Genomic DNA, 25,366 nt, shown 5'->3' on the forward strand with positions numbered 1-25,366 from the left:
TCCCTCATGCCTCAGTCCCCCAACCCCGCAACTCCGCAGCACACGGGGAGGGCCAGGACTCAGAAGCAGCAAGTTCAAAGTCACCAGACTGACTGCACACTGCCAGAGAGACCGCCCTCTAGCCTAACTGCCATGCACCAAGATGACAAGGGTCTCCTCTCCTTTCTCAGCTTTCAGTTGCCCTCTCGCCACCCCCTCCCCTCTATGTTCCCAGCATGTGATTTGCCCAGGTCCAGAAGGGTGGATGGGCACATCTCAGGTCCCAGGGGCAAGATGAAAGAGGCAAAAATAAGATACCCTCCTGCCTCATCTTCCTGAGAGACGTTTATTGACTGCTTGCTACCTGCTGAGCCTAGCACTGAGGCTTTGGGACTTGATCTCATTTAATGTCATAAGAGCACCATAAGAGACCACCAGGATGGTCCCTATTTTGCAGGTGGGGAAACCGAGGCACCAAGAAATGCAGTGACTTGCCCAAGGTCACACAGTTGCAAAGTGACAGAGCTGGGCTTTAAACCTGATGATTTAGCTGCAGGGCCCATGTCCTCTCCACATCACACGTCCTCTGTTGGTAAGCAGCAAGAAGAAGCCCTGGGCTGAATTTGGCCCCAAAGCTGCACAGTCCCCGGAACAAAGAAAGCATAGGGAGTCAAGCATCAGCACTTCCAGGCTTCCACCAGGAAGAGAAGCACGTCACTTCCGCTGACACTTCATTGGCCGAAGCAGGTCACATGATCTTGCCTGACCTCAAGGGGTAGGGAAGTGTGATCAGGAGGAAAGGGAAAACAGGTATATCGCTGAGCACAGTAATGTCTCCCACACTCTCCCGTGTCCTCCTGTGTAGGTGAGGCTGGAGATGTGGCTGAGGGGCAGTGAGGCTCCTGCTGCCATAGAGATTTTGCAGAAATACTAGGCACCTCATGCCTTCAGGTCCAAGCTGGGGAGGCGCGGATGCAGCCCACAAAGTGAGCAAGGAAGCTCCCAAATCAGTTCTTTACAGACAAGCCCTTGGTTTCTAGAAATAAAGCCCAGTGACTATACATCCAGTGAAACCTAGATCTTGGCCGTGTATTGTCTGCTCAAAGCAACTGCTCCCCAAGCCCCACCCCATGGCTCCTGGAAACCCTATCTGCCAGACAGTGAGGGAAACAGCCAATGTCTCCATATTCTATAGAGAGGTTCCCCTGCCACAGGACAGTTTATACATCACCAACCTCAACTCTGGCATCAGGAGGTCATTAAAAAGCAAGAATTTTGGAGTCAGGAGAATGGGGCTCACATTCCATCACTGTCACTTGGTTGACTTGGTGAACCCCTTAGCCTTCTGATGCTCAGTTTTCCCGTCTATAAAATGGATAATAATAATACTCTAAACTGAGTGTGAGGCTATTTAAATGAGATCATTTTTTTTTCTGAGGTGCTTAGCACTGAGGCTGGCCCACAGTAAGTGCTTAATTTGTGCTTGCTGTGGTTAGAGCTAATTTCTAGAGTGTGAGCCTATGGGACCTCTTGCCTCTGTTGACCTAGAACAAATAGACTTGCCAGTTATTTCTTCAGCAAAGATGGGCTTATTCAGGCACAGCAGAAAATTGCAATCTGGGGTCTGCCACCACGGTGAGCCATGTGCAAGTCCCCCTGCAGCAGGGGAAGGAGAACCCTTTTTTTTTTTTTTTTTTTGCGGTACACGGGCCTCACTGTTGTGGCCCCTCCCGTGGCGGAGCACAGGCTCCAGACGCGCAGGCTCAGCGGCCATGGCTCACGGGCCCAGCCGCTCCGTGGCACGTGGGATCTTCCCGGACCGGGGCACGAACCCATGTTCCCTGCATCGGCAGGCAGGCTCTCAACCACTGCGCCACCAGGGAAGCCCAAGGAGAATCCTTTTATAGAGGGGGGAAAGGAAGTTGCTGGGGCTGTAGTGAACAAAGAGTCTGTGGCTTTTCATGGGCCGAGTCCTTATCAGGGAAGAGGAGTCTTTCTTCTTCCTGTTGGGCTCTGCTATTGTTGTGGGATGTGACAGCTCCCCTTTCTGGTCTCCCAACTCTAATTAATTGAGGTTTCTGTTTATTAACTTTTACACCTCTGATCAGAGCTAAACTGAGAACAAGGAGGGGCACTTGGCATGCTGGCAAGAGAATGCCCAAGGGATCTTTCCTAGAGCAAGGCAGGGGCAGATGTCCCAAACAGCCCCATGTCTATGTTTAGAGCCACACAGCACACTTAGAGCAGTTTTAACAGACTTATTTGATCCCAGCTTCTAGCCTTGAAGGGACATATAAATACTGAAGTCCCCTTTACACAAGTAAGATATTTCTTCCAGTGATTTTTAAAAAACCTTTCCCCCCATGTCTTGTTTTTTCTTTCACTTAAATGTTGGGGAGCTAAACTATTTAGTTTATTTGCAACAGTTTATTGTAACCGAATATATTGTGTTTATTCCTGGCTGCATCATTCATTCATTCACTAAGTGGCTACCAACTGTGCCCTCCTGGAGCTTAGATCCTAGTCCACAAGACAGACCTATAATAATAAGGTCTAAGGAAACAAAAACAAGTAAATTAGTAAAAAAAAAAAAAAAAAAGGCTATTTTGAGATCGTCTTGAGGGTTATAAGGGGGATAAACGGGAACACGTATCAGGGAGGGAAGCAGGAGGGGGAGGCACCACTGGGTGGTCAGCGAAGGTCTCTCTGAGGAGGAAGCATCATCAGAGACCCCTCTAGGGGACTTCACAGTCTATCACCCTTCCTTTCCCCAGGATCCAGGGTCTCTTTCTCTCCTGGTCTCCTTGGTAACACCCAAATCCTAGCTCCTGGGAAGGGGGCTCAAAGAGAAGTAGGTCAGGACTTCCTGTCCAGTCTGCCCTGGGAAAGGCTAGATGGGAGGAGGTCCTGCCTCAAGAGGGCGACAGGAACTTGCTTTCCAGGACAGTGGCTAAGGCTGTTCCTACTTCCAATGTTAGAACCCCTCCTCCAAAATCCTTATGAACTCACCCATTTGTTTCTGTTCCTACCTCCACCTTTCTACCCCCTCCCATCATCTTTCCTCTGAACCACTGCTCCGGCCTCCTCACTGGTCTCCCTTCTTCCAGTCTTGCACCTACTATCCTTTCTCCACTCAGCGGCCAGAAGGTTGGGTTTTTATTTTTTATTTTATTTTATTTTTGCAGTATGCGGGCCTCTCACTGTTGTGGCCTCTCCCGTTGCGGAGCACAGGCTCCGGACGCGCAGGCTCAGCGGCCATGGCTCACGGGCCCAGCCGCTCCGCGGCATGTGGGATCTTCCCGGACCGGGGCACGAACCCGTGTCCCCTGGGTCGGCAGGCGGACTCTCAACCACTGTGCCACCAAGGAAGCCCTAGGTTGGGTTTTTAAAACTGCACATCCAGTCATCTCCCTTCTCTGCTTCAAGCTCTTCTATGGACTTTTCATGTCACCCAGAGCAAAATGCAGACCCCTCACCACTGCTCACAGGGCCCTGCAAACCCTGCCCCCACCCCCTTCCTCAGCCCCATCTGTCCGCTGGTCCTGTGCTGGAGGAGGGATGGTGAAGCCCTCCATACGGCCCTCATACCCCTTCCTCAGACATTAAAACACACCCACAGCCTTCAACAAGTTTAAGTTTTTCTGCTGTTGAATTTTTGAAAGAATTGAAACTTTGGGGGGGGTGTACATTTTGGGGTTATAAATAACTCATTTCATTTCCCATCGGCTATGATTTCTCAAAAGTCAAAGGGTATGCTCAGGCTTTCTTTCAAAGTGAGAAAGTGGATTTGGAAGACTAGGGAAGGAGAAAGAGTCGCGGATCAGATTAGAATCTGGGCAGAGTAGCTTGGGGTGGACGATCCAAGTGATAAAGAGTGGTCTGGCACGCTGGGACTTCTGGGGCAGTGCCGGGTATAACCGAGGAGTGAGGCTCGATGAGATGAGTGCCTCTGACTCAAGAGAGTCTTCAACACCTGGCCTGATTGTTCAGGCCTCAGACCACACTGCCCCCTCCTCCTTCGGCTCACGGTGAAATGGACCAAACCATCACTCCATCTTGAGTTGACAATGACAAAACCAAATGAACTGTTAATTTAAATTTAAAAGTGAGAAGAGGCTCTATTAAGCATCTCCACCAGCTTTGGATGATACTGAGTTTCCACGAATAAACCAAGGATGCTCCTCAAAGTTGCAGGGATTCCAGTTCTCTGCATGTGAGCAAGGCTGCTCCTTGAAGCACAGCAGCGCAGCAGATTTCATGGCGGGACATGCAATGAGACTTCTTAGGTAGCTCCACTGATGTCCTATTTCAGTTGTAGCTGATGAATAACAAATGCTAGAAGCCCTCCAAAGAGCTCACTTAGTAAGTGTTTCTGCTACTAATCTTGCATAACAAACCATCTGAAAGCTTAATGGCATAAAGCACAGTTTTAGCTTTTGCACAGATTCTGTGGGTCAGGACGGCTTACCTCTGCTCCAAGACGTCAGGCCTCAGCTGGGAAGAATGGCTGGGGTGACTTGCTGTCTGGGGGATGGAGTCACCTGGGGGGTTCCTCACTCAGCTGGCTGGTGGTTGATGGTGGCTGTCGTCAGAACACCTACACGTGGCCTGTCCATGTGCTGGGTTCAAAGGCTGAGCATCCCAAAGGCACAGCATCCCAAAGGCACAGAATGGAAGCTGAATGGCATTTTTATGATCCATTTTGGAAGTCATGTGGTGTCACATCTGTTATACTCATTTAGTCAAATCATTCGCAAAGGTCCTTCCAGATTCATTGAAACGGCTACTTCATCAGAGTCTTGTCACAATGTCACAAAGTCCTGCGAGTGACCCTACTGCCTCTGAAATTGCTTTCTTTCCTTCCTAACTTCACCACCCTGGCCTTCAATCCCACATCTAAGATGTCAGTTGTAGGTTCACTAGGAGAAAGAGTACTCTTCTAGTCCAATCCTTCCATTTTTCAGATGAATCCAGTGAGGTTGAGAAAGGGCAAGGGCATCCCACAGATTGAAGTAACAGGCACAACGTGGGATGCTGGCATATGTGATAAAATTGCCTTTGAGGCTGCTGATTCCTAGGAAATACTCTGTTTCAGTTATTTATCACTGATCACTAACCCCTCCAAAACCTAGTGGCTTAAAAAGCCCGACAACTTATTATTTATCATGCTTCTGTGGGTTAACTGAGCAGCTCTTCTGTCACATGTGGTGTTGGCTGGGGCACTGGGATGGCTGGAATGTCCAGTGTTGGGCCTAAGGACTTCCCTTCGGTCCGAACAATTGTTTGGCGTCTGTCAAGCATTCAGAGAGAAGGTTGGGTCCTGCCAGTGTCCTTCTGTAGAGCCTGCTTGTCCCAGGCCCTAGGTGGGCCATTCGCATTGGCCTTTGATGCCCCGGCAAGTCCTGCCAGTCCCTGCTTGTGCCCAGGTCCCACCTTGGGGTTGGGCACGAAGACCCTACCACCAACCCCAGAAGCACCTAGAAGCAGCGTGGAGTGGACTGTAGTCCCTACGGGCACCAGACCAGCCCTGGACTCCCAGGCTGAGCCCTTCTAGTTTGTACTGTGGAGCCTTGACCTCTCTCTGACAACTCAAGGAGCTAAGTCCTGGGCTTCCCTGGTGGCACAGTGATTGAGAGTCCGCCTGCTGATGCAGGGGACACGGGTTCGTGCCCTGGTCCGGGAAGATCCCACATGCCGCGGAGTGGCTGGGCCCGTGAGCCATGGCTGCTGAGCCTGCGCGTCCGGAGCCTGTGCTCCACAACAGGAGAGACCACAGCAGTGAGAGGCCCACGTACCGCAAAAAAAAAAAAACAACACTGACTCTGAACCTCAGTTTCTTCTTCTGCAAAATGGGAGTGAGAATAGTGGCTATTTTATAGGATAATCCTGACACAATGCATGAGGAAAGCCTAGATGCAGAGCCTGGGACACTGTCATAAACTGCCTCCACCGGTGGGTGGTCCAAAAACTGCGAGGCAGAGGGAAGAACTGGTGCAAAGATGTGAAGGGAAAATGCAAAGGGCTGTGAGAACACACTGTCAACCCCCCTCCCCGCTTCACTCCTGCTCCCCATAGATGAGCTCCCACAATCACAGGGGCTGGAGACTCCATGAGCTTCAGTCACCCTCCTCTCCACTCCCCCTCTACCCCCCTACCGCCTACCCTCCTGGCCCCGTGAGGAAGGAGTAAGAAGAATCCATGGGGTTGGCCCAGGTTGGGTAATAGGTTGCAGTTCCCATATGATACCACAAGGTGGAGCCATGACCCTGCAAACTCATGTTTCTTACACTGAAGATAATTTGTATAAAGCAGCTTTTTTTTTTTTTTTTTTTTAGTGCCGGGTACTGTGCTGAGCACTTGGCTTTCATGATCTCGTTTAATTTTCAAATCCATCTCTCAAGGTCAGTGTAATTAGCTTCATCTTTTTTTTTTTTTTTTTTTTTTTTTTTTGTGGTACGCGGGCCTCTCACTGTTGTGGCCTCTCCCGCTGCGGAGCACAGGCTCCGGACGTGCAGGCCCAGCAGCCATGGCTCACGGGCCCAGCCGCTCCGCGGCATATGGGATCCTCCCAGACCGGGGCACGAACCCATATCCCCTGCATCGGCAGGCGGACTCTCAACCACTGCGCCACCAGGGAGGCCCTAGCTTCATCTTAAAGATGGGAAACTGAGGCTCAGAGAAGTGATGCTACTAAACGTGTGGGTTGAGAGTCAGAACTCTTGGGCTCAGATCCCAATTCTTCAGTCTACGGAGACGCTTAACCTCAGTCTCCCCATCTGAAAAATAGGGATAATAATAGCAATACCATTACGATAGGTAATAGACCTTAGCTGTTTGTTTATTCTTAGTCTCTGCCCAGCCCTGTGCTGTGCTCCTTACATGGGCCATTCCATGTGGTCCTCACAACCATCCTAGGAAGTAACCCTAACCCTGTTTTACAGATGAGGAAATTGAGGCTCAGAGAGGCTCGCTGCCTAGCTGGAAGGAGGTAGAGTGAATTAGGACCCAGGCCTTCTGGCAGAGCAGGAGGCTGGAAGAGGGAGGGTGTCCAGGGCCTCAGGGAGGAGGGATGCCCTAGGTTCTCGTTCTGGCCCAGCACTACCCTGCCACATCCTTGCTGAGTCCCCCGTGTTGCTCTGGCCTCAGTTTCCCCACTGGTACCACAGGGAATTGGGATTCATGAAGCTGGGCCTCTTCACCACTGCCTGGTCCTACAACTCTATCCTGGGGGTGGGGGGACTCATGGGGTGGCAGCCAAGAGACCACAGGTCGGGCCATTGGGAACCTGCAGTGACGGGAGGGTCCCAAGCCCCCAGGTCTCTCCCCACACCCCACACAAAGCGACCCCAGAGCCCAGTCCTCTCTAGGCCTCCCTCGTGCCCCTTGGGCCCCGGCCAGAAGACACCCTGACTGTGGTGGCTCATGTGCCCTTCTGGCCCAGTGACACATGTGACAGCATTTGTTTTGTCAACCTCCTTTTGCCAGCACCATCTCTGTGAACACCCTGAGGGTTTCCACGGGCCTGGAATGGAGTCACATGGAGCCAGATGCGGGGACAAAGAAGGGAGAGAAGAGGGAATTGGAGTGGCCTTTTGTTCTTTCCCAAGTCTCTGCGGGGCCAGGTGTCCCTGGTCCAGAATCAATGATCCTGGGGCGGGGGGGCGCCTCCAGGCACCAAAGGACCTGCCGTGGGAGACTCTCAGGATACACCACCACCACGACGTTCCTTCCTTCAGGCAGCAAATACATTCAGGTCACATCTATGTGAATCTGATTTATGCAAATCTGAAACAGGGTCTTGCAAAATACAAATGAAGTTTCATGCTGGGAACAGAAAGTTAATTTTCTCATTGTTAAGAATGCACAGCTGGGCTTCCCTGGTGGCGCAGTGGTTGAGAATCTGCCTGCCAATGCAGGGGACACGGGTTCGAGCCCTGGTCTGGGGGGATCCCACATGCTGCAGAGCAACTGGGCCCGTGAGCCACAACTACTGAGCCTGCGCGTCTGGAGCCTGTGCTACGCAACAAGAGAGGCCGCGATAGTGAGAGGCCCGCGCACCGCGATGAAGAGTGGCCCCCGCTCGCCGCAACTAGAGATAGCCCTCACACAGGAACGAAGACCCAACACAGCAAAAATAAATTAATTAATTAATAAACTCCTACCCCCAACATCTGCTTTTTAAAAAAAAAAAAGAATGCACAGCTGAACACGTCTCAGGCTCTCCCTCCTAAGGAAGAATCAAGGTTCCTCTCTTAATGCCACATTCCCTCCAGCTCCCTCCTCCCCTCCTTCACAGCCAGGTTTCGCCAGAGCTGGGCTTCTCAGCCTGGAACAAGTGCAAAACGCCTGGGGCTCTTGTTAAAATGCAGGTTCTGGTGGGTTGGTCTGGGCCAGGGCCTGAGATTCTGCATTTCCTCAAAGCTCCCTGGAGACGCTGATGCTACTGATCCACAGGTCACCCCTTGAGCAGCACACTTGTTTGGGACACGTTTACCCCTCTGCCCACCCAGTTTCACTGGTCACCCTACCAGCTCAGTGCTCACCAGGACGTCAACAATCTCCATGTGGAAGAAACCAGCAGGCCCTTTTCAGCCTCATCTTACTTGATGGCAGCACAGACATCACTTCCTCCTCCTTGAAACCAGTTCTTCCTTGGCCATCCTCCCCTGCCTGTCCTCCTGCCCTGCCCACCATTCCATCTCTGCCGCCTTTGCAGGCATAATGTTTTCATAGTGGCCAATCAGTGTATTCCTTCACCCCAGCCACTGTGATTTGCTCAGAGCTCGGCATGTAACCCCAGACGGACCAATGCAGATCAGCCCTAGACTTTGGAAGAGGTATTAGGAGAGAGATAATGCTCTTTCTGCTAGGGTTGGGGCTTCCCTGGTGGCGCAGTGGTTGAGAGTCCGCCTGCCGATGCAGGGCACATGGGTTCGTGCCCTGGTCTGGGAAGATCCCACATGCCGCGGAGTGCCTAGGCCCGTGAGCCGTGGCCGCTGAGCCTGCGTGTCCGGAGCCTGTGCTCTGCAACGGGAGAGGCCACAACAGTGAGAGGCCCGCATACCGCAAAAAAAAAAAAAAAGAGAGAGAGAGAATGTGAGCCTGGTGTCATCTCTGCTACCCCCTGGGGAGAGTCGGTTTGAAAATGAAGCCAATGAAGAAGGCGGAGCCAAGTCACAGACAGAAACTGTCCTGAAACTTTCCTTTGAGCACTTGGCTTCAGCCATGCCTGAAATCCATTGACCTTTGAGTTAAGGGGAGCCAATGACTCCCTTTTACACTTAAGTCAGTTTGGGTAGTGTTTTCCATTACAAATAACACAAATAATCCTGACAGATGCAATTGACAAACACATTTCAGCTCATTCTGTGTAAACCATCCTGGGAAACAAGAGATGAATCTCAGACAGACCTTGGCCTCTCAGAGTTGACAATCGTGTGTGTGTGTGTGTGTGTGTGTGTGCGCGTGTGTGTGTGTGTGCGCGTGTGTGTGTGTGTGTGTGCGTGTGTGTGTGTGTGTGGAAAAGGAAGAGACCTATTCCAAAACCACAAGGTAGAAAAGTAAGAAGGGCCAGCGGGGTGGATCATGGAGGGTCTCATAGGGGATGTTCCCTGAAGGGTGGGGGAGATTTTTTTTTTAACATCTTTATGGGAGTATAATTGCTTTACAATGTTCTGTTAGTTTCTGCTGTATAATAAAGTGAATCAGCTATATGTATACATATATATCCTCATATCCCCTCCCTCTGGCATCTCCCTCCCTCCCACCCTCCCTGTCCCACCCTTCTAGGTGGTCACAAAGCACAGAGCTGATCTCCCTGTGCTATGCGGCTGTTTCCCACTAGCTATCTATTTTACATTTGGTGGTGTATATATGTCCATGCCTCTCTATCACTTCATCCCAGCATACCCTTCCCTATCCCCGTGTCCTCAAGTGCATTCTCTACGTCTGGGCCTTTATTCCTGTCCTGCCAGATGGGAGAGATTTGCAGGGTGTGACATCGTCAGACCTGGCTCTGGGCAAAGCAGGTCCAGGAAGCCAGAGAGGAGGCCCTGGGGACCGTCCAGAGAGACAAGAAGCCTGAGAATGATAGTGAGAGATACCCCACAAGACATGTGTCCAGTGAGGAAAGGCAAAGAGTTCTGCTATTTTCTCTGCATTTCCTCCCCTTTAATTCAATGGCCACCACGTAAGGCTCCAGGATGTTTTATTCTCCTTTTTATTCAGTGCATCCCCAGTGCCTCCCAGCCAGGATCCGCATCTGATTTTAGAGAGGAGGTTCAGAGAGCTGACTTGCCTAAAATCACCACCTGTAAGAAGTAGGGTCAGGAAAGAGACCCTGTCCTTTTTCTCACCCTTAATCCTTCCCCTGGGCAGAGTTAGCTTTTCTGAGTACTCACCATGTGCCAGACACTGGGCTAACTGCTTCCAGGCTTAAATCTCACCTAATCCTCACACCAACTTTATCAAATGCACTATCGTGAGCTCTACTTTGCAAGTGAGGAATGGAGGCTCAGAGAGCCTATGTAACTTGCCCAAGGTCACACAGCTGGTCAACAGCAGGGTTAGGGTTCCAGCTGAAGTCTGGCTAATTATCGAAAGCCCTGTGAGACAAACACACTCAGAGCTACCCCAAGTTTGGGGATTCTGCCAACATCGGTCTTTTGTATTATCTGTATTATCTCCAGCTACACCATAATGTCATATTGTTTCTTCTTTCACGTCCCAAAGTGCTCAATTCAACCCAATTCAGTGTTTATGAAAGGCCTTCCTCAGGACGAGGCTCTGTGCCAGGGACAGCAGCCAAAGCAGGAAGAGGGAAATTTCTGACCATTTGCATGAAGTTTTCAATGTACAGAACATTTTCAAGAACATTACCTGCTTTGGGGAAAATAGTTGTCAGTATGTATGTTTGCCTCCACCCACTGCTGGTGGGCGCTGAAGGTGGGCACACACGAGTGCTCTTTGGGACCCCAGAGCCTGGCATGGGGCAGGGCCAGAATAGAAGTTCCAAACAAATGTGATGAATGAATGGATGATGGGATGAGTGGATGGATGGAAGGATGGGATGATGGATGGAATTCTGGATTCTTCTTGCTAGATTCTGGGTCTCATCCCCTACATTCATCTATTCAGCCAGTTGGTCAAACTTGATTAAGTTGCTCTTTTCACTTTAATTCAATGTAGTGCTTACTGGGACCTACCACAAGCCAGGCCTTAGCTGGCTCCTGGGGACACAAAGATGGCAGAGCCGTGGTCCCTGACCTGAAGGAGACCCAGTCCAGCAGAGGGGAAAGGGCTAACACACATTCCTTCAACCAAAAAACTTTTATGGAGTGCCCCCTCTGACACAGAGTGATGCTAGGGAAACGGAGATGAATCAGAGTGCTTCCTACCCTTGAAGGGCTCAGACAGTCCAAGAGGGATGTCAGTTATTAAGATGTAAATGACAGTGTGATGTAAGTGGCTCAGAGCACGGACTCTGGGATCGGGTTACCTAGGTTTTAATCCCAGCTCAGCCACTAACTAGGTGAGTGACCCTGAACAATTCACTTTCCCTCTCTGTGCCTCAGTTTCCTTGTCTATAAAATGGGGATAAATATATTAGCTGCCTCTGGTTGTTTGGAGGAGTAAACAATGGGATTACACTTTCCTTCAGTAGTCATGAGCTGATCTCAGTGGCTCATCTACTGCCCTGGAGGGTGGCCCATCTCTGGGACAAGGACCAAGATTCATTCATCTTTGACATAGGACTTGGCCCTCAGGAAGTGCCCAATAAACAGTTATCAAATGGATGAGTGGTCCCAGCACAAAACTATTAACATTTGTTAAATGAATGAATGAAGGGATAGATAGATGGATGAGGGGCCCAGTTCACTTTAGCAGGAAGGATCTGGAAGATGACACAGGGTGAAGACAGACAAGAGGTCAAATTCTGGGAGGTCAGCTAAGACTAGGGAGGGATTCAGAGCTCACTCATGTCAATAGGCTGCTGACCTCATTCTTTTGCCCATTCATTCATTCAGACAGTCAGCCCATGTCAGTTAGCCAAGCTAGGTCCTGTGCTGGTCACTGGGACCTCGGAGATGATGCAATCCCTCACCTCAGAGATCTGATCTGATAGGACATAGCTGACCTCCCTTTCCCAACCCTTCTCTTTCTTCTTCCCTCCTTCCTTTCCTCCCTTCCCCTCTCTTTCCATCCTCTCTCCCTTCTTCCCTCCCACAAACATCATTTGATTCCTACTCTAATCAGATCTTGCTCTGAGGGACCCAAGGTGAAAAAAGACAAGGTGTCTGGACTTCAAGGGACTCGGGGAAGGAGCCAGACCTGCCGAACATTCCCTTCAACTGTGTGCTGAATCTTCTCTGGGAGATTTGGGCAAAGTGTTCAGGGGACATTTCATGGGGCAGGAGGAAGAAGACCTGAACCTGGGAGGGGTGTGGGACGAGCCCGCCTGTCCATCGGTCAGTCCAGGAGAAGTAGTTCTTCATTTTCTAGGGGCCGGCACCTGGGGGAGCTGTTTAACCCAATAGGTGTTCCAGACACAGAGCCCAGGGCTTGGGAAAATGTTTGCAAGCTGAAAAAAACAAAATGTGTCCCCTTCAAAATCAGAAAAATGTCAAAATCTTGAAGTTTAAATTAAAGGTCTTCAGACTGTAACATTATAACAACTTTGTTCATTGTTATATTTAGCAGTCATGAAAATGACAATATGTTTGAAAACAGTTGTTACTTTGATCTTTCCTATTTGGCAAGAATTCCCGAGGAAGCAATTCAAGTCTGAGAAATGCGAGCCTATTATAAGTTGGATGAATTATTCCTGCCTGCCTGATTTCTAAAGCAAAATGACAATTCTTTCAGCTTTTTTTTTTTTTTTTGAAGATGTTGGGGGTAGGAGTTTATTAATTAATTTATTTTTGCTGTGTTGCGTCTTCGTTTCTGTGCGAGGGCTTTCTCTAGTTGCTTTCTCTAGTTGCTGCGAGCGGGGGCCACTCTTCATCGTGGTGCGCGGGCCTCTCACTGTCGCGGTCTCTCTTGTCGCAGAGCACAGGCTCCAGACGCGCAGGCTCAGTAGTTGTGGCTCACGGGCCTAGTTGCTCCGTGACATGTGGGATCCTCCCAGACCAGGGCTCGAACCCATGTCCCCTGAATTAGCAGGCAGATTCTCAACCACTGTGCCACCAGGGAAGCCCCTCTTTCAGCTTTTTTTATAGCAACATGAAGAAATTACATTTGGTGGATGGGACGTGGGTGCCCTTCCACATGTCTGCCATTGTGAGGGAAGTGGTGGGGGAGGGGAGCCTGTGGACGGACCCTGGGAGCTGAGTGGGAGCGCGGAGACTCAGCCAGCCCTGCCCCTGCCTCTGTGCAACCTCAGCCACACCCACGTCCTCTCTGATCTCAGTAGCCTGGATGACCTCCTAGGACCTTTCTCGACTCGGGGCTGAGCTGTGTTTGGAAAGAAATACCAGCTCGGAACTTAAGGGCTGAGTCAGTGGGACCAGGAAGCTGCCGTGGCTGAGGATTAGCAGTCACGCGGTGAGTAGGATGTCCTAGTCCTGGGACGGCTAACCCTTAATGCCTCGCTGAAGATTTTCAATAAGAAATTCATCTCACGACCCTCGTGGCTGGGACCTTTGTCCCTGAAAGACAAATACCTTCGGTGCAAGGAGCTGTCATCACTTCTCTTTCCGGGGTGACCTGGACCAGCCTGTCTGGACCTCAGATGTCCTCAGAGGGGACCAACCTCCCTACCCACCGCCAGCGCCCTTTGTGTGCCCCCCCCATACCCAGGCCCTGCAGGGTTTGGAGAGGGTTTGGGTGGGAAGGGGCACTCATGCACCCCGAATTGTGCCCACCCGACTGTCATCCTCTTGTTGCACGTCACAGACGCCTGGAGAAGCATTCAGCCTGGCATTAGCGGCCAGAGCAGAGAAACAACAGGCTCAGAGGGGCCCACAGCTGAGGGGAGAAGCCCCCGGCCAGCCAAGCCCATGCTCTCAGCCACTACACAGACCTGGGGTCACCATAACATGGAGGGGCCTGAGAGAAAGGAGCAATAGGTAGTAATGCAGCAAACGTGCCAAGTGTTTGGGGAGAGGCAGATGTGCAAGCAAAGAACTTGAAAACAGAGCAACCATGGCTCTCCCTCAGGAAGTCACCCGTGGACAAGGTCCCTGATCTGTGTATTATAATAATAACAACAACAACAATGACAAGTCAGGGAACATGTATTCAACAGCTACTATTACAGGACATTGTTATGGCACTGGGGACACATCAGGAAACAAAACAGACAAAATCCCTGCCTCATGGGGCCCCTTCTCCAGTGGAAGAGCAAGAGGAGCACATCTTTAGAGATTGTGTCCAGGTTTATACATGTTAACTTGTGTACCCTTCAGACTGGTTCAGTGAGGTAGGTAGACCCATTGTGCCCACTTTACAGGTGAGTAAGCTGAGTCTCTGAGAGGGAAAGGTCACAAAGCTAGTAAGTGGCAGAGTCAGGATTTGAACCCAGGCCTAGCATGCTTTTGAGAACTGCACACACTGCCCATTGTCACCCTCCTATTTTCCTGGGCTCCTAAATGCTGTGATAGGTCACCACTCAGTACTATTTATCGTAGTAATAGTAATGATGATGATCGCAATTATTCATGGAGCACTTTCTGCAGCCAGGGCTGGGCTGGGCTCTCTACTGACATTTCCTCATTTAGTTCCCCCAGCAGCTCTTCTAAGGTAGAGGACATTCTAGTTCTCATTTTATGGTTAAAAACCCCAGACCTCAGAGAGGTTAGGGTACTTGCCTGCTGTCACACAGCCAACAAGGGAAAAGTCCGGGATGCACAGGCAAGGCTAACACTAAGAGCAAGCTTATTGTGCTGTTATAAATAAAATGCATGAATGTTTAAATGTGTATATTTTAATTGATCAGCAATAAAGAAAAATGTTTCTGCAGACTGTAATAAATATTTATTGAACATCTACTGTGTGTCAGGCCCTGGGGATGATGCCCTGTGGTCCTGGTCCTCATGGCCTCAGAGCAGGGACGATTATCACTGTGCCCTAGGAGCTGGTGGGATTCCTGCTCAGAGCAAGAGTGTGAAGTGCTCCAGCTGGTGGGAATGTAGCAAGTAGCCCCCAGATGTTCCTGATCACCTCTCAGAGTCCTGAGAGCTCAGCTGTCTAGCAGGGAACCTCTGCTCATTTTGTAGTAGAGGAAACGGAGACCCTAGGAGGAAATGAGTGTCTTGCTCCAGGTCACAAAGCAGGTTATTAACAGAGCCAAGACTGGAACCCAGATCGGGGTCTCCTCCTCCATACCCCAGCACCAGGCAGGTCCCAGAGTCCCACCCTCCATGAACATGTGGTGTCAATGTGCCCATCACCAGCTGGAGAGACGTTTAGAGATGACCTGGTCCCGCACTGCCAAATGTTCGGTTGCTCCACTCTCCCCTCCTGAACTGGTGGCAGACATTACTAATCAATGATGCCCTCTCAGCCCAGAAGCTGCCTGGGAGGGCTTCTCAGCAGAACGCTCCATCCAGTCCCTACAATCAATCAAACTTGTAATTGAGAACATAGTTCTTAGAGTTCCCTTACTTGGCCCCGGAAGGGAAACTGAGGCTCAGTGAGGAATGACACCTGCCAAGGGCTATACACCAGCACCTAAGGGACTCAGAATTTCCAGACACAGGTATACTGGAGGCCTGAGACCATTTTAGCTCATCTGGTCTTTACTGCACACAAAAAGAAGAAATGCTGTTGCTGTTGATTAAGCATTAAGCATACTGGATGCTTAATCTTCTCCATAACCCTGTGGGGCGGGGCCACATACAGATGGGAGAGCTGAGTTGGAGGGGAGTGAAGTGACCAGAAACCAGCAATAATTATAATCATCATCATCATTGTTGTCACCATGTATCGGGGGCCTACCACACATTATCCCACCGCATCCTCACAATATGCCTGGGAGAAAGGCCCATCATTAGTCCCATTTCACAGGTAGGGGAACCTGAGGCTCAGGGTGATGAAGCCCCTTGTCCAGGCAGCACAGCCAGCAACAGGCAACGAGAGAGGATTCGATCCCAGCCTGCCCAGCTCCAGAGCCGGGATCTGAATACCGCCCCCTCGGTACCCTTTTAATTTCCATTTTGCAACCTGGATCCAGGCACGGGGGTTGTTTACCCATTTTACGATGACACAGCTAAGGCCTGGGGTGAACACCAGGTCTGAGGTCACTACATCACACTTGGCCCCCTGGGTTGCGTTCCTGAGGCGGGAAAAACTCTCTTCACAAGATTTCAGCACAGCCCTCAGCTCTGTGCCTACAACCAGGGCAAGAGGGATCTCATGTGTTTGCAGAAGTGGGCACAGACAGCCAGGGAGGGGCATCTGCTGATCGGCCCAAGGCTCTGCTGGACGGCATCTTCCACGTCCCAGGCCCAGGCTTGGGCACCTGGGCTACCACCTTCTCCCTGCTCTGTGCTCTGATGGTGGGACCACAGTCAGCGTGAGAAAAACTAGCTCCTGAAGCCTCCAGCCCTACCCCTACTTTGCTCTGGACGTGTTCATGTGGAGGACGGGCTTACAGGTCCCTACGGAGCTGCAGGTGAGCGACTGGAGGAGATGGACACTGGGTGACCTGGAGCTCTCTGCTAGTGCTCCCAGCCTGATGCTGGGCATCTCATGGTTTTGGGCTTTCTCATTCTGTGATTTCAGGGTCAGGATGAAGGTTCTCTGGTGCCTAAAGCCACTTTTCCAAGGAATAAGACTTGTCTTCTCTGAAAATAGCTGAGTATATATAGTCTGAATGCCCTCAGGAGAGAGGAAACCAGAATTCACAATACATAGGTGGCTCCACACATGAAGTTCTGGAGTCCAGCAGTTCTGGGTTCAAATTCTGACTGTATATAAAAGAGAATGAAATAATGCCACTTGCAGCAACATGGATGGACCTAGAGATGAACATACTAAGTGAAGTAAGTCAGAGAAAGGCAAATGTCATATGATATCACTTATATGTGGAATCTAAAATATGACAGAAATGAACTTATTTACAAAACAGAAACAGACTCACCGACATCGAAAACAAACTTATGGTTACCAAAGGGGAAAGCACTGTGGGGGGATAAATTAGGAGTTTGGGATTAACATATACACACTACTATATATAAAATAAATAACCCACAAGGACCTACTGCATAGCATAGGGAACTATACTCAATATTTTGTAATTACCTATAAGGGGAAAGAATCTGAAATAAAATATATATCTCTATCTACCTCTATCTCTATATCTATATCTGAATCACTTTGTGGTACACCTGAAACTAAGACAACATTGTAAAGCAACTATACTTCAATTAAAAAAAACAACAACAACAAATTCTGGCTCTGACACATATTTACCCTTTGTGTCTTGGGGGAAACCACATTTGTCTGAATCTCAGTATGCCACGCCATCCAATGGAGAGATTCAAACCTCTGAACGGGGCTTTCATGAAGACCAAAGCAGGCAAGGTCAGTGAGGCTCATATGCGCATCACGATGCTGGCATAGAGAAGTGCCCAGCAATGGCTGTCATGAGGAGTGACAAGGGTGAACTGTGGTTTTGGCACAGGTTGAAAATCAGTAAAGTCCACAACCTGGATACCAAATTCGAAGTGACTCCTGATGGCAAAGGCGCTAGCCTGAGTATCCCCATCACCACTAACATCACCCTGACCCTATGAGTAGGCATTAGAATCTGAGGTTTGGGAGAGGCAGTGCAGCATGGCTGATGGATCTCCAATCTGGAATCAGATACAGAGACAGGAAAATGAGGATGTGTAGAAGAGTCTTTATAAATTAACTGCACTATGATTTCATCATTCATTACCTATGAGGTCTTGGGATAGTTACTTAACTTCTCTATACGAGTACCAGTACCAATAATAGTACTTTTCCCTCATGGTATTGGTGTAATGATTCAATGGATCAATCCATGTAAAATAGTTTTTTTGAAACACCTAACACAGAATTTGTGCTCAATAAATGTTAACTATTACTTTTATTTTAATTATCAGTGCGATACTGTATAGAAATATCACATGAACCAAACACATGTGGCCAGGTGAATAAACTCCTAATGTAAAAAAGTAGATTCCATAAAGAAAATAGACCATATTGACATTATCCATAGACATCCCATATAATGTCCACACAGATGGATGAGCTCAAGTGGACAATGTGAATGGACTTCTAGACCTCTGTTCACTGTGAATCTTATTTCCTGCAGGCCTCTGTTGGGTGAGCTTGTCGACCTGGGTCTCAACTTGGACCTCCAGACTAGTGTCAGCATTGAAACTGATGCCAAGACTGGTGTCTCCACAGTGATCGTGGAATAATGCACCAACGACCCAGCCAACATCTCACTCACATTACTGGACAGGTCAGGCCCACCCATCTCAGCAGAGCAGGGCTCCCAGAGGAGTTGGGACCCCTAATTTCAACCCTATTCCTGTACATGGGAGGGAGCATAGTATGGTGAAAAGGAGTTCAGACTCTTGTGTCAAGTTTGCTTTGCTACTAACTTGTGACTTTGTAACCAATTTAGCCTCTCTAAGCTTCAGTTTTCACATCTGTAAACTGAGGATGATAATAATACCTAATTTATAGGTACTGTGCTGACCAAATGAGAAAATGCAAGTGTTTAGCATTCAGCCTGGTACATACTAAGCTCTCAGTAATAATAATATCCATGTTGACTTTCTGTCTCTTTGTTCTTCCCATTACTGAGACACGAGTGTTGACCTCTCCAAACATAACTGTGAATTTGCCTATTTCACCTTTCAGCTTTATCCGTTTTTGCTTTATGCTTTTTGAAGCTCTGTTGTTAGGTGCATGCACATTTAGCATTGCTATATCTTCTTGAAAAACTGACCCTTTTGTTATTATATAATGTCCCTTAATAATAATAATAATAATAATAATAACAATAATAATAATAAACTGTGTTTACCTTCTTGTCTCCAGTTAGGAGGGAGAAAGAGGAGTAAATACCTACCATGGGCTCTAATCTCAGATTTCCCCAAATCTTTTAGGTCATCCAGTTTGTTAACATATAGTTGTTCATAGCAGCCTCTTATGATTCTTTGAATTTCCATGGAATCAGTTGTAATATTTCCTTTTTTGTTTATAATTTTGTTCATTTGGTTCCCTTCTCTTTTTTCCTTGGTTAGTCTAGCTAAAAGTTTGTCAATTTCATTTACCTTTTCAAAGAACCAACTATTACTTTGGTTAATAATTTCTATTATTTTTCTGTTCTCTATTTCATTTACTCCTGCTCTAATCTTTATTATGTTCTTTCTTCTGCTAACTCTGGGCTTAGTTTGTTCTTCTTTCCTTAGTTCCTTAAGGTATAGAGATAGGTTGTTTATTTGGGATTTTTCTTGCTTCTTAATGTAGGCATTTATTGCTATGAACTTCCCTCTTAGAACTGATTTTGCTGCATCCCCCAAATTCTGATACATAGTGTTTCCATGTTCATTTGTCTCAAGAAACTTTATTTCCCCCTTAAATTATTCTTTTTATTGGTTGTTCAGGACAGTATTGTTTAATTTCCATGTGTTTGTGAATTTTCCAGTTTTCCTCTTGTTGATTTCTAGTTTCATGCTATTGTGGTCGGAGATTGTAGTCGGTATGATTGCAGTCTTCTTGAGTTTGCTCTGACTTGTTTTGCAGTCTTCCTAGAAAATATTCCATGTGTGCTTGAGAAGAACGTATATTTTGCTGTTGTTGGATAGAATGTTCTGTACATGTATGCTAGGTCCATTTTGTCTATAGTGTTGTTGAAATCCTCTGTTCCCTTATTGATTCTCTGTCTGAATGACCTATCCATTGTTGCGAGTGGGGTATTAAACTCCCCAACTATTATTGTATTGCTGTTTATTTCTCCTTCTGGCTCTGTTTATTCTTTCTTTGTATATTTAGGTGCTCTAATATTAAGCATATAAATATTAGTAAATGTTTTATCTTCCTGATGTATTGACCCTCTTTATATATTGACCCTCTTTGTCCCTTTTTCCAATTTTATTTAAAGTCTATTTTGTCTGTTGTAAGTATAGTTACCCCTGCTTTTTGTTTGTTCATTTGTTACCATTTTCTTGAAATGTCTTTTTCCATCCCTTCACTCTCAGTCTATGTGTGTCCTTATGACTAAAGTGAATCTCTTGTAGACAGCATATTTTTTTGTTGTTTTTTTAAATTTAATTTTATTTTTTTGACATATAGTTGATTTACAATGTTCTGCTAATTTCTGCTGTACAGTAAAATGACTCAGCCACACACATACATGCATTCTTTTTTATGTTCTTTTCCATTATGGTTTATCCCAGGAGGCTGGATACAGTTCCCTATGCTATACAGTAGGACCTCCTTGTTGTTCATCCATTCTAAATGTAATAGTTTGCATTTACTAACCCCAAACCCCCAGTGCAACCCCATTCCTTCCAACCTCCCCCATACCAAACAGAAGTCTGTTCTCTATGTCTGTGAGTCTGTTTCTACTTTGTAGATAGGTACATTTGAGCCATATTTTAGATTCCACATATAAGTGGTATCACATGGTTTTTGTCTTTCTCTTCCTGACTTACTTCACTTAGTATGATAATCTCTAGTTGCATCCATGTTGCTGCAAATGGGATTATTTCATTCTTTTTTATAAGAATAAAAAGCCTGAGTAATATTCCGTTGTATATATGTACCACATTTCTTTATCCATTCATCTGGTGATGGACATTTAGGTTGTTTCCATGTCTTGGCTATCGTGAATGGTGTTGCTATGAATATTGGTGTGCATGTATCTTTTTGAATTATAGTTTTGTCTGGGTATATGCCTAGGAGTGGGATTGCTGGATCATATGGTAATTCTATTTTTAGTTTTCTGAGGAACCCCCATACTGTTTTCCATAGTGGCTGCACCACAAGACTGCCCCCATTTCAGATGCCCATTTCAAGTCCAGGTTGTTACCTGTGCTTCTAACAGACTGGCTATAAATCAGGTTCCCATGACTCCCCTCCTTGGGTCCAATTAATTTGCTAGAGTGACTCATAGAACTCAGAGAAACATTTTACTTACTAGACTAGCAGTTTATTATAAAAGTATATAACCCAGGAATGGTCAGATGGAAGAGATGCATAGGTCAAGGTATGTGGGAAGGGGTGCAAAGCTTCCATGCTCTCTCTGGGTACATCAATCACCCAGATTCACCTCCCTGTGTCTCCATGTGATGACCAACCCAGAAGCTCTGTGAACCCATCTTTTGGGGGTTTTATGGAGACTTCCTAACATAGGTGTGATTGATTAAATCATTAGTCATTGGTGATTGAACTCAACCTCCAGCCCTCCTCCCTTCCCTGAGGGGGATGTTGGGGGGTGGGACTGAAAGTTCCAACTCTCTATCACCTGGTTGGTTTCCCTGGCAACCAGCCCCCATCCTTAAGTGCTTTCCAAAAGTTGCCTCATTAACATAACAAAAGACACTTTAACTGCTCTCTTCACTTAGGAAATTCCAAGGGTTTTAGGAGCTCTGTGCCACAAACAGGGACAAAAACCAAAAATACATTTCTTATTATAAATCACAGTATCACAAGTCTCACACTGCAAAAGTGAGCTTAAGAGTAGTCCAGTGAGTTGAGGGAAAGCTGTATACCAATTTCGAGGTTTCCTCCCAGTAGTACCTTCCTCTGAAGCCAGTGCACATCACTGCCAACTCCTCCCTGTAAAGGGAGGATAATATGTCCTGCACACAGTGTCATGTGATGAAGCAACTTGTCCTACATCCCACAGTCCCACACCTGGTAAGAGGTGGAGGGCTTCAGTGCGGCTCCACTGAGGAAGGCTGTGTTCCTGCATGAAAATCTGTATATCCAGATCTTTTGGGCATAAATATGGGTTGTGTGGCCTTGGGCTGGACCTTCCATCTCTTGCTCTATACTATGAGGAAAAGTGTATCTCCTCTCTGAGCCTCAGTGGTCCCATCTGTAAAATGGTTCCACATGAGTTCTGTGGCCATCCTGGACCCAAGCTCTGGGGAGATTCTCTCAGAGAATGATCCACAACCAACCCTCTCTGCCCTGCTTCCCCACAGGTACCTGACCCAAGGAGCTGAAGGTCTCTGGCCTCTTCATTCTCCTCTGTGGGCTGCTTGCTTTATCCTCTGCTCAAGAAGTCCTGTCTGTAGTTTCTTCCTGGATCACCGATGGTGAGGCTGTCCAGCCTTGGGTCATGCCTGGTCTGGTCAGACCCATACACAGGTGTGTGTCCTTGGGAAAGTGACCCCATCTCTCTGTGTCTCAGGCTTTGCATCTGTGAAATGGGGCAGTAACAATGTAAGCCTCGAGGGTTATTGGGAGGATCGATTAATTAATTTAATTAACCTACAAAGAATGCTTAGAGCAGAGGCCGGCCCACAGTCAGGCTCGATGAGTCTGCTCTCCTTGCAACGCCTGTGGGGGCTGGGGGCTGGTGCTGGGGGGCAGAGTGGGGTGTGGGATGGGGAGGTTGATGGGGAATGAGTCACAGCTCCTCTGATGTTCCTCCTGGGGGCCTGGCTGCCTGGCTGCTGCCCCAGCCCCACCTCACCCAGCTGGGTGACTTTAGGGAATTTACTCAACCTCTCTGTGCCTCTGCAAAGGGAGGCCAATAATAACGGTACCTAGCTCAGAGGGCTGTGGAGGATTAAATAAGCGATTACAAGCAAAGCGCTTAGACTGCCCCTCAAGCACAGTTAACGCTCAACAGATGTTTACTAGTATCATCACTCTTATTCCAGCTAAGGGGGCCTCGTGCTCCATGTACAGCGGGATTGCCCAGAAGCTTATTCCCAGGTCCCACTTCCAGGAAGACTCTGACTCCATTGCTCAGGGGTGGCCTAGGAATCTGCATTTTACAAGCATCACCCATTCCCCCCAAAAGTACTACGATGCTCCCAGAAACCAAAGCTCTTCCACTTTCCTGTCCCCCTCTCCAGGCCACCCCAGAACCCAGAAGAGCCACCATCATCATCTTTTATCAAACCTAATATTCCACTCAGAAAGAGCCCTACCCCCACTTTTAGGGAAATTTGACTTTGGGTTAAAGTTCCAGTGTCCAGTCTTCCATGACTGTAAAATGCGTACATTTCTACCAAGAATGGGATACATGAATAATAGATCCTGTTCCTTAGATGAGTGATTCTCAGTGAATGGACTAAGCCAGGCTGTCCCAGACCCTACTGATTCGGGTGCAGGAATCTGCATGTTACTCACCCACTCTACTGCCCCCTGGAGTGTGAGGACCTCTGCTTTGGGGAACCTAGAGCTGCCTTAGAGCCCAAGGAGAGGAGGAAGTGGCCACTCCCAATGGCCATGGGAGGACGCTCATGAACAAAAGCCTGTACAGCCCTCGTTCTGCTAGGGGAGACGGCTGTCTCCTTACATCCCTGGGTGTCCCTCCCTGGAGCCATGGACGTGAGCCAGGGCCTCTTCGGGGCACATGGCCGCTGACTTCTCACCCCAGGTCCCATCCACACCTAGTTCCTTTGTTCCTCCAACCTGCTGAGCCTTTCCCCACCCCAGGGACTTTCCCTGTGGTTCCACCTGCCAGGTGTGCCCTCCTACACCTGCACCCAAGGCCAGCTCCGTCTCCTCCTCCTGGGCCCAGCTCAGATGTCACCTGTCTGGAGACCTTCCCTAACCCTTTTCTAAAGTGGCCTCCCTGCAATTCCCAATTTCACCTTGCTTTTCCCCCCTCAATACAATTGGTAATTATTTCACGTATTGTTCATCTTTTGTTCTCATTGTCTCCAGACTATAAGCTGCTGCTGAAGCAGGGATTCTGTTGTTGCCCAGAGCCAAGCACAGTGCCTGGCACATCGTGGGCCCACAGGGGATATTGGTTGACTGGACAAGTGAATGGTCCTCCAAGTCAAACTCCTGGAAAGCCAATTACCCAGAGGAGCAGGGGTTTTGGCCAGTGTGAGTGGGCACACCTTAAGAGGACCACAAAAATCCTGCTACTGTGAGCAACATTTTTAAACCAGGTACATATATGTTTATCATCACAAACCCAAGTTTTCATCACATTTTCAAAATGCCTCCCAAAAATGTAAAGAAGCTTGTTCTAAGGTAAGTTCTTTGAAATAGTACAGGAGATTGCTAATGGGTAAGGTTTGGGGGTGTCTAGCATCTCCCTCTCCCAAAGGAAATAGCATCTCACCGCTCTGGGGTGTCAGCCCCTCAGGCTCATGTCCCCTCATGTGTGGCTGGAGGGTGCAATGTGATCCCACACGGAGCAGGCTTAGCAAAGTGAATGAGGCCACCAGGTAAATATCGGCATCACCAACCTGAGAAGTAGCTTCTTACGCAGGGGCAGAGCATCCCTCCAGGGGCCTCCTCCCTGGGAGCACCCGCGGGGGACTGGGCCAGGAAAACACCCAGCTGACTTACAGGCTTTCTTTTAAATAGCTGCTCAAGCTCTACCTCCTCAGGGACGTCTTTTCTCTGCTTACCCCGCTCCTCAACTATCAGGTCTCCCCTCACTGCGCCCTTGCTGACCTCCCCCCGCCCCCCACCTCCGCTCCGCAGCAGAGCCGTGCTTCATAACCACATGCTCCTGGCGGGGAGAGATGCAGACTGTCAGTCTCCCCAGCACGTGTGAGCTCCAGGAGGACGAGGAACCTGCCTGGCTGCTCAGAGCCCATGGTGCCTGACACTTAGCACTCACTGCCTTTAGCTGCTTTATTTGTTTTTTGGGGTTTTTTTTGGTTTTGGCTGCATTGGGTCTTCGTTGCGGTGCGCGGGCTTCTCATTGCAGTGGCTTCTCTTGTTGTGGAGCACGGGGCTCTAGGCGCGCGGGCTTCAGTAGTTGTGGCACGCGGGCTCAGTAGCTGTGGCTCGTGAGCTCTAGAGAGCAGGCTCAGTAGTTGTGGCGCACGGGCTTAGCTGCTCCACGACATGTAGGATCTTCCCAGACCAGGGCTCGAACCCGTGTCCCCTGCCTTGGCAGGCGGATTCTTCACCACTGGGCCACCAGGGAAGTCCCACCCTATTTGTTTGTTGAATGAACAAGAGCAAAGCCCACCATCTGATCGGACGTCTGCAGGCTCCCTCCTGCAAGTGCCTCCAGGCACTAAACCATCACAGCACCCCCAGTTGTAATTCCTGCTAGAATTGCCAAACAGTTGTACACTCATTTGCGGACGTGCTCAGGAGAGGTGGCTCCTTGACAGGTTGTGCACTTTCAGTGTCCTGGGCACCATCTCTAGGCTAATCATAGTTGGTGTCGTTCACTCCACCAGCTTCCCTGGTTTACAGGTAATGAAGCTGAGGCTCAGAGAGGTGAGAGTGACAATGACAGCAATCA

The sequence above is a fragment of the Hyperoodon ampullatus genome (assembly GCF_949752795.1).
Source record: "Hyperoodon ampullatus genome assembly, chromosome: 14".
Taxonomy (NCBI): Eukaryota; Metazoa; Chordata; class Mammalia; order Artiodactyla; family Ziphiidae; genus Hyperoodon; species Hyperoodon ampullatus.